Genomic DNA, 14,552 nt, shown 5'->3' with positions numbered 1-14,552 from the left:
GCCCCCCTTGACCACATGAGGCTTTGGGGGGACATCCAGACACAAATCATAACAAATTGTTTATCTGTTGTGTTTATCACAGTGATAAAATTCTAACATAGGGGTGGGGAGAAGGTGGTAAATAATAGGGATCCACCCTCCCAGTTGCCTCAACCTGGTCCTCTCAAACACAGCAGTGCAAGGCTTTATTTTTCTTTTTACTCTCTGTGTTGCTGTGGGGCTTATTTTTGCAAGGGGAACAATATAATACAGGACACATACTTTATAAGATTATTTATAATAGTCACCCAAAGAATGATATACAAAAGAGTGCAGGAAATCTGTCCACACACTAAGACCAAGGAATTCAGCTGAGGGCCTGGATCCTGCAGCAATGTCCTACATGAGTCCAGCTGAATACCTAGAGCTCATAACAATGCCTCCCACGAATCCAACTGGAGGCGCAGAGCCCACGACAACGTCTCATGCAGGCATGTTTCGCAGATCTGCTGGGAAGGCCCAAAGGTCAGTGGTGGAATCTACAAAGTCTGTGCCAGCAGGATGAAGGACCTGTGCTAGCAGGCTGAGGGATCTGCACTGAAACCAGGAAGTGATGCTCAGAAGAACCAGAGCTCCCCCAAAAGGTACCACAGCCATCCTCGGCAACAGTGAGGTCCTGAGCTCCTCCGACGATCAGGATGGTTGAGTTCCTATCAGGGAAGCCAAGGCAGCAAGCTTTTCCAGGAGGCCGGCAGTGCACCATCTTCCCCTCCAGAACCAGGAAGCTATGCTCAAAGTGAGAACCAGAGCTCTCCAAGTGAACTGAAGCCATTCTCAGTGCCAGCGAGGTCCCGAGCTCCTCGGAGGATGAAAACAGCCAAGTTCATCAGGAAAGCCAGCTCCCCACAGCTTCTAGCAGGTCTCAACAGCCTCTCTCAGTTCCAAACCGCCTGCTTCTTCTTCTCCAGGTCTGCCTCTTACGCTGCTGGCAACAGTCCTCAGGTGGGCCTCCCACACCCAGCACCACACTTACGCAGTTCAGCTGGGGGTTATAAGTTGGCCGCCAGTTGTCAGTCTACTACACCCTCCCTGCTGTTCATTCTGAGTGTACACAGGAGAGGTCATTGAAGTAAAAAGTCTCCCCTGCTAAATCCCGAAAATCATGAAGGTGATCCTGGAATTATAAACGAGTGTTCCGAATGGTGCTTTCCAGTCAAAAGAAACTAACAGAATCAATAAAGATAACCCTCCAAAAGGGAAGAAAATGTCATCAGAACAGCTGCTTTCATCTTCAACTCAGAGTCTATGGGGTGCTGCTTGCTACTCAGGTTCCCTTCTTCCTTTAGAAAACAGTGGGGGTACATGAACCCAGAGACACGTTTACATCTGTAGCTGAAGACGTGGGTCTCCCTTGTCTGCCTCTGCTCCTGCAGCCCTCGCGATGCAGAGGGTCAGGCTGCCATGCCTTTCACAGTGGAAGTCTAGCTGAGCAAGGAATGTGCAACTGAAAGAAGCCAAGAAGCTGTCTTAGTGAAACGGGGCTCCAGTAATAAAAAATACCCCAGACTGCAAGGCTTACATAAAGGAATTTTCTTTCTCACAGTTCTGGAGGCTGGAAGTCCAAGGTGAAGCTAACAGCCTGCTTCCTGGTTTGGAGGTGGCCCTCCTCTTGCTCTGTCTCTATAGCGCTGAGAGGGGAGAGCAGGAACTCTGAGTCTTTTGGAAGGGCTGACCCCGTTCCTGTGGGCTCTACCCTTACGACCTCATCACCTCCCGAAGGCAGCACCTCATACCATTGCCCGAGAGGCAGTAGGAAAGTCAACCCACAGGTGGGGACAGGCACAAATATTTAGTCCATAACAGAGGTACTGGATACACTGAACAAACTGTGAACTGATGAATGAAGAATTTTAAGTTCAATAACTTGATTTCAAGTATTTGACTATTGATAGTCATTTCCCAATTACTGTGACCAATATTTTATGTGCAAATCATCTGTATATAGTGACAAAGTATTTCAATAGTCCCTCTATAAATACAATTTCTCTTCAGAGACTTTGCAGGCTTGAAAATAATTCAGGAGTCATAAAAAAATGTCTTACTTTACAAATAAGGAAAAAAGGAACCTTAGGTAAGGTTACCATGGCAAAAGCAAGACTAGAAACCAGTATCTTTGGACCGCTGTGTATGTCATATTTTTACAGGACAGGGTTTGGATCCCAGCAGACATAGAGTTAAACTGTGTTTCCTCCCTAACAAAGCAGAACAGAATGATCTAGCATATGAGGTTATTTGCAGGATTAGAAATAACAGCCTCCCTTGCACAAATCCTGGCTCGTGAGAGATGGTTAATGAGTGGTGCTTATCACAATACTGCACTGCTCCAATGGCATCATTTACAGCCAAATATAATGTCTAACTTTATGTGTTTTGCACTTAAGGTAGCTCAATTTGACTCACTCCCACGAGTCACTAAGATACGTGTAAAATGGTCTTTTTGGAGGAGTATTTCAACTTGTCTACTAATGTGGTTATAATATTATACTGTATATTTTATTTACTATTATAAAATATGTATTAATTAAAACACCAACATGATAAAAAATTTTGTTGATATTAGAGGAAAAACTTGTGCTCATTTCACAGACACGGCATATGAGCCAAAGAGCCTCAAAAAGTTTTGGAACACTGTAGCCACCAAAGAGTGGACCGAAGTATGATACATACTCATTTAAAGGCACTTACCAAACACCCACTCAGGCAGGAAACTCTGTTGGGAAGGACATACAATGATGCACATATTTGCTACAAAGCAAACAATAATGTGCAGTATTTTCAGTCAATGGCTGTTACCAAATTGTTTCACTTCCAAGAACTTTATTAGTAGGAAGAGTTCCTAATAATATAACAAAGTGGATTTTAAAAAAATCTTTAAACTATCAGTATTCATGCCTTTGTTTGTTTTGTTTTTGCCTAGTGCCCCTGTGTTAATATCCAATTCTAAATTCAAGTGGCAATGAAATACATAAATAAAGTCCACCTACTTTCTTTAAAAATTGTATTGGTACACTTTACATACACAAAATGATCACATTCGTCATAGAGAACTTGTACCTGTACGTGATCTGTCTTGTTTCTTCTTTTTTTCTCATTCCCTTCCCCTCCCTTCAATCCATTTCCCCTCCTTATTTACAAAAGCTTTGTTTCTCATTTTTTCTTCTATTCTTTTTTGTCTTGTCCTTTCCTTCCTTTCCCCCGTTCTCCTTCCCATTTGAACACTTTCCTCCCAAAGTGCACCTAATTCCCATAGGAATTACTTGAAAGTTTCCGGATGTGCTTGGGCAAACAGTTTGAAATGTAGAGGAGATATCTTCAAGGCTGAGACACCCAGCAAAGTTTACGCAATGACAAAACAGGGCGGCCAATAAAAACTCAAATGGTTTCAAAGGCAACATGATTTTTCAATTTTCACCTGCAAGTTTTAGGTTTTATTTATACCAACATTACAGTGTACCCATGGTTTAAAAGAACTTTGCCTTGCAGAGGAGCTGGGCAATGTACCTGCCGCAACTTCAAATCTGCCCAACACTTCACTGCCCTACTTTTTATTAGAGCCATCCTAACGGATGGTGAGGTGGTAAGTTACTAAATTTTGATTTGTAGTTCTCTGATGACTAATGATACTCAGCATCTTTCTATGATCCTATTATCATTTGTATGTTTTCTTTGGAAAAATGTTTATTCCAATCCTTTGTCATGTTTTAACTGCATTGTCTTCTTATTGTTGAGTAGTAAGAGTTGGTCATATATATTCTGGATAGTATAAGATACATAACTTGCAAATATTTTCTCCCATTCTGTGGGCTATCTTTTCACTTAATTGATGGTATCCTTTGAAGCACAAAGTTTATAATGTTGATAAAATCCAATTATCTATTTTTTGTCACTTCTGTTTTTGCTATTGTATCAAACTATTCCTTTGTCCAAGGTCATGAAGATTTACTTGTGTTTTCTTCTAATAGTTTTATAGTGTTAGCTCTTACATTTAGGCTTTTGATCCATTTTGAGGAATTCTTGTGTATAGTGTGAGGTACGGGTCCCAACTTCATTCCTTTGCATGTGGATTTACAACTGCCTAAGCACCATCTGTTGAACCTGGAGTGATTTTAATATGCACTTCCAGTTAAGAACCATCAAATTCTTGGCCAGGCATGGTGTGTACCCATGTAATCCCAGCACTTGGGAGGCTGAGGGAGAAGGATCACTGTGAGTTCAAGGCCAGCCTGGGCTACACAGTAAGTTCAAGGCCAGCCTGAGCTACACAGCAAGACCTTGTCTAAACACAGAACAAAACAAAACACCATTAAATTCTAATCTAACACCTTCATTTTGCAGAAAAGAAAATTCAGGCCCGGAAAGATTACATTAGTCTGTGTTTAGGATAAAAATACAGAGGAGAAAACTTGATTCTATCTTGTTCTTTAGAATTTCTATACCTAGTAAGGGAGGTGAACATTAAAATGGAGGATGTTCAGGAAACAAAGTTAGGTGGGGTCACCAAGAAGGCACTAAGTAACTACCGTACCTGGTTATTTAAACTAAGATTCACCAAAGAGGCTCATCCTAGGTGTTATGTGTGTAGGGGTGGGGTGGGGGTGGGTGGGGTTAGGTTAGGAAAGCTCACTTACAAAAATTCTGGACAAGAACATTGTGGGAAGCAGAAGGAGGCAATGATGTGGGCAGACCTTAAGAACAGAAGGGGCTGACAGGAAAGGAGACTGAGGCAGAGTCGGGACCCAACTAGAAAGGACCTGTACACAAAATGAAGACTAGGTCGAGTTCCTCCTTCCTGGGTAGGCAATGGGTTCTTATCCCAGGAAACTGCAGCCACCACATCTGTGCTTTAGAAATGTGGTCGCCGGTAATATACAGCCCGGAAGAGGTGTGGAGAAGATTTTGGAAACAGCTCATCACTTGGGGCTAAAAAGCAGAACCCTAAGCCCACAGTCAGTTCTCAGATGCAGCTGGTAGATGCATGCTTTTGGCTGAAACAGTTCTTCAAAAACATCTCGCACTTGAATGTGTGTTTGAGGAAGAGCTGGGCATAAGCTCTGTCTGGGGTGCCACAGCCCCATCACCTCCATGGGCTCACCCAAGGAGACACACCCAGTTGTGTTCCTGACTGACCCCAGAGAGCATTTTATTTTGCAACCTATGCCTCCATTAGAATGATAATGTAGAGAGGGAAAAAGAACACGCATTCCCAGGATAACTCCCAAGGTGGGGTGACAGTGGCTGCTCTATGGCGGTGGGAGAACACAGAGTGAAGTTAATCCCTAGGACTTCAATGGGCCCCACCCGCATCCTGTGCCCCAGAGTGCTGACAACACATTTGCTGAACTTGCGACTCTGAACGGTTCATGCTCCTGGCTCCTGGCCTCTCACAGCAATAATAAAAGCACATAGTCTCTCAAAACATCTTGTGAGCTGTGTTTTCACTCCAGCTGTAGCTGTGACAGGTAGACTGTCCATTCCTCTCTGAGAAGCAAAGTTCTCTTAAACTTTTCTGAAGTTGAGGACTCCGGTACTTGCCAGATCTGATATTAATTGAATTTATCTTAAATGGACAGCTCTCATAGAATAGATTCTTATCTTTTAAGATTGAGAAGATGTGCCCTAGTTCTAATATAGTATTCTGTTTTCTTCTGGACTGTGTTCACTCACTTCTTTCAGAGTGTAATAATCTCCTTGAGGGGAGGGGCTGTGCATCCATGTCATTTACCTTACTAATCCAAGACTACTAAGGTTCCTGGCCCATCAAACATGTTCTTACTGAGAATTACAGATTCCCGCTCTCTCTCAGCTTTTTTCAGCTCCAGAAACCTGCAGGCTCCTGGGCCAGGTTTAGTTCCAAAAGGCCTCGTGCAGAGGTGTGGAGTAAAGGCAGGAAGGAGGCTGAAAACAGGCCTCTGAGGGTTGCAAGATCTATTTCCCGCTGCTGGGATCGAATTCCTGCGTGTCTCATCATGATCCCACGTTTCCTACCAGTTAGCTATGCCTGTGCTTTTTCTTCTGCAAATCCTTTATTCTTGGCAAGCTTTTTACTTGGCCCTATTGGGTACCAAGCAGTGAACATTCATACGCTATTTATTACTTAATTTTTTTTCCTTTAAAAACAAAAAAATGTTGTACTGCTTCTTTTCTAAAATTAAAACAAAGGTTATATAATGAAACATGAAAAAACACGAAGCTAAATTCAGAAGATATGATTGATTTCTCTCCTTCCCCCGGAGTGATACACCAAGAAGCCTTTCCAGCTCTGTAATCTGAAGGTTCAGGAAGCCATGAAAGCTCCTGCGAGCCAAAGATCTTCATAATTTGCTTGCGTTGGAAATCTACAAGGGAATTTAAAAAGGATAAGCAATCTGTAACAAGACCAGGAAGCTATTCAAGGACAAGATTAGGTGGTTGTTTTTCTTGGTTTTAGCTACAGAGATCAACACCAATTCCTCTGCTAGGATAAGAATTATACTTTCAGCAGTACTGACAATGGCAAATGCTACCAAGACATTAACAGAAAACATGACTTCAAGCTGAAGAGTAGCGGAGTGAAGCATGTAATTCTCACAAATGTTAGTGTCAATGCTACGGTTTATTCTCCTCTACCCTGCTGAAAATTTTACCCTGCCAGGTCCATTGCAGCCTCAAAATATGGTCTTCCCTAAATAAAAGGCTGCAGGGCTGGGGATTTAGCTCAGCGGCAAAGCAACTGCCTGGCAAGCACAAGGTCGTGAGTTCAGTTCCCGTTACCGGAGAAAAACCAAAAAAAAAAAAAAAAAAAAAAAAAAAAATATATATATATATATATATAAGGCTGCTTCTCTTAACTTCAGGGTGACTTTTACCTGGAAAGAAAGTTGCCATCTCTCTAAGACCTGGGGGGATGCTTTGATTATGATCACACTCAGAAAAAGTGCATTTGTATTCACAAAAATAATTTTAGCAAGGATTTGTCAAATAAAAGAATGAGGTAATATACAAAAACATGCAAAACACTGGAAAGCTCCTACGCTTTTCCAGAGAAAAACTAACATACCAAGGAGCCCTGGCAGCAAGGATAGTCAGCAGAGATGCCCACGGACTGAGCAACCTCAAGGTGCAAGGACAAATACCAAGCAACTGACGAATACTCTCAAGACACTTAAAAGCTGGCCAGAGAAATGACTTCTCTATGAAGAGGAGTGAATGTAGAAAAGTGAAAGAGATAAGCAGAAAAGCTGAAGAAACAGAGGTTGAAGTATTAAAAGAAACATGCACCCACTCTTACCCAGATCAGTTCATATTGGGGGAGGGCCGGGGATACAGCTCAGCCACACAGCACCTGCCTGGCAAGTGCAAGGTCCTGAATTCAATTCCTAGTACCCACACAAAAACCACATGGAGGGCACTGTACTGGATACTGAGGTGGGGGACATGTGGAGGGCACAAGCTACTTAGGATAGGCTCTCTGTCCTTGGTTGGTAATAAGACAAATAAATCTGCAATAAACAATGGCCAAGGCATGCGTTCATCATGGGCACCGGAAGAAGGAAATACAGAGCTCACATAAACTTTGATGTAAATGCAGCTTTAAGCATTTTCTTCCTCTTCTTTTAGTGATCTGACACCTTCTCCTTTTCAAAAATAGCAGCATATTAATTCTCTGTTAAATCTGCTTTTGAAATGTGCGTTTACGTCTGGCATGACTTTATCCCCGCGTCACCTGGTCTTGTCCCCACAGCCGTTCCCTTCGGCAGCACCCACCTAAACTTCAACACATTTTCTCTCACAGATTTAGCGTTAGCTTAAGTCACTGACTATATTTAGAACTTGCCTTCATCCCCTCTGAAATCTAAAGGATCAGTGCAGGAATGGAGGTGGCTTATTTATGAAGAAAAAGTGCCCATTTTTAATCAGTATGTTTCAATACACCCTTTCTGTATTTGAACATGGCTTTGACAGATGCAGGGGAAGATGAAAACGCCACAATGACTGGAAAACAAACAGACAGCATTCTTCACTTTATTATGTGAGCTCCCCACACAGTGTGTCATGTGGAATTTGTGTGGGATCTTATTTACTATATCACAAAAGCTGTTCTTCGTGTGTTTTTGTGCTGGGACAGAAAAACCAGGCTACTTTTATAGAAGTCAAATGTCACATCAGAAAATGATACTCTGGAATGTTTCAAAAACATTCCAATGCTTTTGATCCATTGGAAAATAGAATTGTCTTTCACAACAAATTAGTAAGGTACATTTAATCAAAATAAAAAGACCTCTGGTTGGAGACTGAGCTACGAAGAAGAGCAGAAGGAGATCCACTGGCTTTGTCCAGAGTTTGCTCTGGCCTGAGACATCAGGAAGACAGTAAGACTCCCGTCTCACTTTTATATAGATAGTGCCTTGCTGAGTCCAACTCAGCCCACGTAGGCTCCCGTCAGGGGAAAAGTATTTCTTTCTCTTGCCATATGTGGGAGTTTTGGGATGTTTTTAATACTTCTCCATTATCTTTCCACCCTCATGGGTGTGTATCCCCTTGAAAGTTCTTTCAGTATGTAAAAAATCTGTTTTAAAAATAGTTTTTAAAAGAACAGAGGATTAGGGCAATAGCTCTTATTTCCCTTTTTGTGATTTTCCAGGCATTAAGAAAGAACTGGTCAATTAGGAGACAGCTAATTCTGTAGACTAGCTGAGCAAAGGCTTAGGACAAAATGCGGAAATAGGAGCTGAGGAGGCTTCTTTCCTGTTCTCAGCACCGTGGCTTTGTATGAATCCTGCAGGTGAGCTCTAACTCTGGTCCATGTATGTGTGCGGCTCTGAGAGACATGCGGGCCACTGCGACGCGAAGGAACCAGGAAGCTGCACTTCCCTCCCAGTCCCCAAGCAAGTGGTGTCTGGCATGTGACACCACGCAACGAACATTATGGAAGGGAAGAGACAGGAGGAAAAAACAAATCAAGAGAATGAAGTAGCTAGACCATGACTGGCACTGGTATCCACTAGATTCCTGGTATTTGATGACAAAATGAGCCCTTTAAGCAAAATAGCCCGTATCTAAGTTTTTTTTCAAGCTTCCTTTGAAAGATTGGTTCTGGGGACAGAACCAGTGAGAAAGATCTTGCTCCTGGTAGTAGCAAAGCCTTAAGCTTCACAGTATGAAACTTTAGCATTAAAACAATGTAGAGCTCAAAGGAGAAATCAAGAGTGATTGACGGATCATGATAAAGAACTGAAAATATGTAAGGGTATTTAATTTACTATAAAGGTACATATACCTTAAAGGTATTTCACTAAAAAGGCAGCCTTTCAATCAAAGAGATTACTCCATAAAATGTGTTTAATGCCATCACGTGACCAAGTGGGAGGCAATAAATAAAGCCATATTCCTATCTCATTCCTTACACTAAAATCCACTTTGGATGAATCAAATTTTCCAACTGCAACAAGACACAAGACAAAGCAGAAGTGAATAGTAAACACGTGAACAATCTCAAAGGGGACAGTTTCCTTCTACACAGGAACACGAGACTCAAACTCCAACAACAAATAGGAAAAATATTTCCAGTACAGATACGATGGATGACACCCTTAATTTAGAGACATACTGTGCATTTCACCCATCACCAGGCAATGCTCTCGGGAGGCCCTGGGAAAACACCTGCAGAGATTCTGCAGAAGGGAGTGTCTCTGAGACGCAACATTCTGGAGGATTTGGCAATGCTTATTAAAATCCAGAAAACACGTATCTCAGCAACCCCCGGGACAAAGTAATTTACTCCATACTCCCACAGTCTGAAGTTCTGTTCCAGGGTCAAGATTTCAGAAGAAGCGGTTTATCCACTGGTCATTGTTCACACTGTAACCGGGTTCAAACCCATGTCCCACTGGTAACTGCTCCTCCAGGCGCCTGCTGATCCCCTCGAAGCCAAATCTATTGGGCACCTTACAGACCCCATGTCACTGTGAAACTCACCTCACTGTCACTATCTGCTGACCTGCATTCCTTCTCCCCAGAATCTTGCACTGTGAGGGCAGGGTGATGTCCTATCTCCTTTCTGAAATATTCCCACCACCCAGAGCAAGTATTTAAAGTCACACTGAATGAATGAAAAAATGTATGAACATGTAAATGAGATAAACTAGCTAACTAGGAGTATTACTGGGCAGACTGGAGGCACGAATGATGATTTTACACAGGTGAAGGGTTAAAAAAAAGACAAAACTTTTCAATAGTTCTCTAATACATATAAAGTTAGTCTTGGATATAAAAATTATTTTTTCCAAAAAGATTATTTTTAAGTTCAAATTATTTTTAAAAATTATTTTTAAGTTACGGCAGCAACATGAGTAGACAATAATGAATTTTATGAATGTAGCAGGTTGGGTAGGATTTGATGAAACCAAAAACTGTTAAACTTGGGAGACCAGCTTGTTAAATAACAGTGTTCCTGTAAACAGGCCGGCTAGATTTATTGTGCCCCTGGGAAAGTCTCCGGAATGAACACAGAAAATGCTTCTGTTGATTAGCCTTTCTAGCTTGCGGCTGAGTGCTGACCTAAAATGGAAAGCCCTGCCCTCCAGATTTTACATAACGTGCCCTTATCAATTCCTGTCAGGAGAACTGTCCCTCGCAGGGATGTCAGCAAGGCCAGCAGTTCTGTGTCGGCCGAGCTCCCAGTGCTCCCAAGAGCCTGCCGGGGAGAAGAAGCTGATCTCTTACACCTGCCTGAACGCCACAGCAAGTCATTTTAAATGGGACGCAAATACAAAGAAAAGGATAAAAAAGGTCAGTGGGCATTAATTAAGCTAACAAGTTTATGGGCACATATTCAGATAAAAAAAAGGAAACTGAGTCCATATATGTGTCATAAAGGTCCCAAGGTCCCAAGGGAACCGCAGACAACCCCAGAGCACAAAAGCTCCCCTCCCCCAGCAACCTCCGGTGCCGCTCAGCAGTAGGAAGCCGGCCCTCCCCAGAGGCGGCTCCGAGCTCTGGGACGCGCCTCTCCTTTGGAGCTGGTCAAGAAGCCTCTGTGGGCGCCCAAGGCTCACTCACCCAGCTTTTGGGATGTTTCAATACAGATTTTAAAAAGCAACAGGAAATGGGAGCGGAGAGAGGGGCTCAAGCACTGTGAGAATAAAGTAACGCTGACACTGCAATGAACATACTAGACACTGCAGAATGTGAGCACGCATGCTGGTTTTCCTGGCCGAGGGCGCTCATGTACAAAAAGGACACCGCTCTCCCCGGGGGGGGGGGGGTCCCCATTCCTGTGAGCCCCAGTGGGCAAAGTCATCCTCGCTTCTCCCTTTCCCTAAAACGCAGCGGAAGTGAAGGTGCTGGACCTCTGAGATTGGCTGGCAAGGTGCTTTGCAGTTTCATCCTGAGTCTCCCGAAAGGACTCCAAGGAAGAGATCCAAATTCCCCTGGGGGCCTTCCCAAGAGGAAATGTGTGGTCTCCCAGGAGACAGCCCCCAGCTGGCCCAGCCACCCCAGCTGAAGCACCAGAAAAGCTCAGAAAGGAGAGATCTTGGGCAGACTGGCTGAGCACGCGTATGACTCCAGCCCAAGCATCACTCACAGTGAGAACTTCCCACTCACAGAACAGAGAGAGATAACAACCCACGAAGTTTCTTATACAGCGACAGATAATCGAACACCAGCTACACAAACTGGAAAAGCATTAAAATTGATTTCTTGCCAGGTGTGGCAGTGAGCGCCTGTAATCCTAGCACTCAGGAGGCTGAGGCAGGAGGATCATTGTGAGCTCAAGGTCAGTCTGGGCTACAAAGTGAGCTCAAGGCCAGCCTGAACTGCATAGCGAGACCCTGTCCCAAAAAGACAAAACAATAAAAAATTAAAAAATAAAATTGATTTTTTGCTCTAAGATAAGGAATGTAAACCAAAAAAAAGTTATTAATAAACACTCGGGGAGCTCTTGGGCCTCTTCTTTGAATACCATTTCAGATGAGCGTTTCTGTATTTTCTGGGGTATTTTGACGGACAAGGTGCAGCTGTCGGAAGGAGGGCCAGGCTGGGCTTCTTCCATAGCAAACCTTCCAATAGACTCGGGAGGTTGGCTGTGGGAGAAGAATCCCTACAGGTAGAGAAAAACACAATGATGAGCCCAGGAGGGCCCAGGAGCCTATGAGCTGGAGGACTCGGTGAGAACATTTAGTTTCCCAGGTGAGACACAGTTAGCCCTACCGTGACTTCTCTTCGAAACTCCAGAATGTACTAGGGTTAGAGAGATATTTACACCACGAGCATAAATACGGATTTAATTGTGCTCTCCTGGAGGATGCGACAAAACTTTGATTCTTTATTTTCCCTAGATTTAAGTCTCACTGAATCTCAGTCACAGATGATTATGAAAATTCTTGAGCTCAAATTCCAACTTAAAAATATAAAACAAAGATGAAAGCACAAACTAGAACAGTGAATCAAAAACAAACAAAATGCAATTTAAGGGTAATATAACAAAAACATATTTCAGATACTGGAGAAAGCTGGTAACGTGCAATAGACCGTTTCCCCCCAAAGCTCATCAACAAGCCAGGAACTTGAGGGTGTTTAACCTCTTTGAGATTTGTGATCTGCAGAACTGTCCTGAAACTATTTATCTGGAAGGGAAAAAAATAGGTCTATGATCCTCAGTAGTAGTACAAGTTCTAGGTGAGAGTCCTAAAGCAAAAAAAAAATGAGAAAGCAAAAGAACAGCGGTGGCGATCTTACGGCACACGTGCCACAGCGGGCTGCTTGTTATCATTGAGAGCTCTAGTGCATCGCGAGCATCCTTGGACCAGGCTCTGCACATGAACCTCTGGTCTTCACCCCAGCCCCGCACTGAGGGCTTGGTGTTTCCTCTGGAGAAGCCACAGCACCAAAGGATCCAGCCACTGAGGACCACATCTTCCTTCACCATGCCTGGAAGGGAGACCCTCCTGTGGTCCCTGCTCCCAGGCCTCAGCTCGGCTGCCTTCCCGCTTCCCAAGCACAGTCCGTGGCTTATGGTGAGTTGGCTTCTTATCTGAATCAAGTTGGAAAGGTTAAAAGAACACATGGAGAACTGTTCGCTTGTGACACAAGCAGTGTTGGTGATGTGTGGTGTTCTGTTTTCAGTGTTCTGTCTCGAAATTCTCTTTCAAGCATATGTTCTTGTTTTCTTTGAGCTTTGGTCTGAGCAGGTGTCACTTGCTTGGACAAGGCATGGGGCTTTGTAGCCGTGGAGACTGCTTAGGATATACCCTCTTTCCTCACCATATCAGCACAGATCGGTATTTCTCCCCAGACAAATCTAGAAGTTGTTTTGCTATAAATGGAACTGCAGACCACTGATTTACATTGTGCAGAGAACAACAAGTACATTAGAGGCTGCACAAATATAGCACTGCACATACTTTTACCCAATAGACTCAAAAGCTTAAATAAAGGAACAGAAAAATAGTTTTCTTCTCTCACACCCCTTCCTCCTGTACCCCGAAATGTCCCTCCCACAAGGAGTGTGTGGTTGCACAGTTCAGCCTTGTTCCATGTTCTTTCTATGGCTACAAAAACCATTACCGGAGGGGCTGGGGATTTAGCTCACAGGCACAGCACCTGCTCAGCGAGCGCAAGGTCGTGAGTTTGATTCCCGGGGCCCAAAAAGAAGGGGGAAAAAAAAAACCAAATCATTACCCAAAGTAACAGCAAAAAAACCAGGATCTGTTCCATTAATAAAACCAGGATCTGTTCCAGGGCAATGTGGGGGCTGCGTCACAGCTTCCTTTCCCTCTGTGAAGGAGGGTGCCACGGAGAAGGGCCTGCAGGGTGACAGCGTGGCTGTGTGTGAGGGAGGGGGGTCACAGCACTGCGCAGTCGCCACTGTGGACTGTCAGAGTCAATCAGATGCTCGGCTCATTGGAACTTAGCTCCCGCAGCAGGGAGGAAGGAGGCAAACCTCGCGCACAGCACATCTCCTTCTCAGGACGTGATCAGGACTGGCAGCCTCAGCCATACGAGACCAGCCCACGGCAGACAGCAGCCAGAAACAACGCCCTGGGCTGAAAAAGGAACCCACCCATCATGAAAGAGAAGTAACCTCCGCAAGCTGTCCCTGCTGTCTGAGCTGATGAAATGGCATTACACTGAACTAAGAGAATTCAGTCCATCGAACTCCACACTAGTGAAATTCTGTAGGCCAAGCAAAAATGAGCAAAACCAGCATTTTAAATAAATTTGATGTTATCTGTATTTGTTTCCAAACTTGATTGTAAGTTTTTCTGATAAAAAAAGTCAAATTCCCTATTTAATGAAAAATGGATTTTAAGCACCACAACCTAATGCTTAGCTGTATCAGTATTACAACTACTCATATAGTTGCTTTTAATGGTAGATATAAATTGACGAACTTCACCTAGAAAGTGCTGTCTAATTGATTTCAACATGAGCCTACATAAAGCAACACCATTAGGGTAACTACAGAGCTAATAATTACAAGACGCAAATGATATTGGTTAAAACAATCTTTAAAAGGTATTAGATTTTCCCTC

At 43.5% G+C, this 14,552-nt stretch overlaps 1 protein-coding gene across 5 annotated transcripts in view; it reads right to left on the bottom strand.

Annotated features, from left to right (window-relative positions):
• Tjp1 (tight junction protein 1) overlaps positions 1-14,552 on the bottom strand; it is a 228,911-nt gene that overhangs the window by 114,769 nt on the left and 99,590 nt on the right. The gene's annotated exons all lie outside the window — the stretch shown is intronic.

Source organism: Chinchilla lanigera, unplaced genomic scaffold (assembly GCF_000276665.1).
Source record: "Chinchilla lanigera isolate Chin_1 unplaced genomic scaffold, ChiLan1.0 scaffold00015, whole genome shotgun sequence".
NCBI lineage: Eukaryota > Metazoa > Chordata > Mammalia > Rodentia > Chinchillidae > Chinchilla > Chinchilla lanigera.
This window is presented reverse-complemented; position numbering and strand designations above follow the sequence as displayed.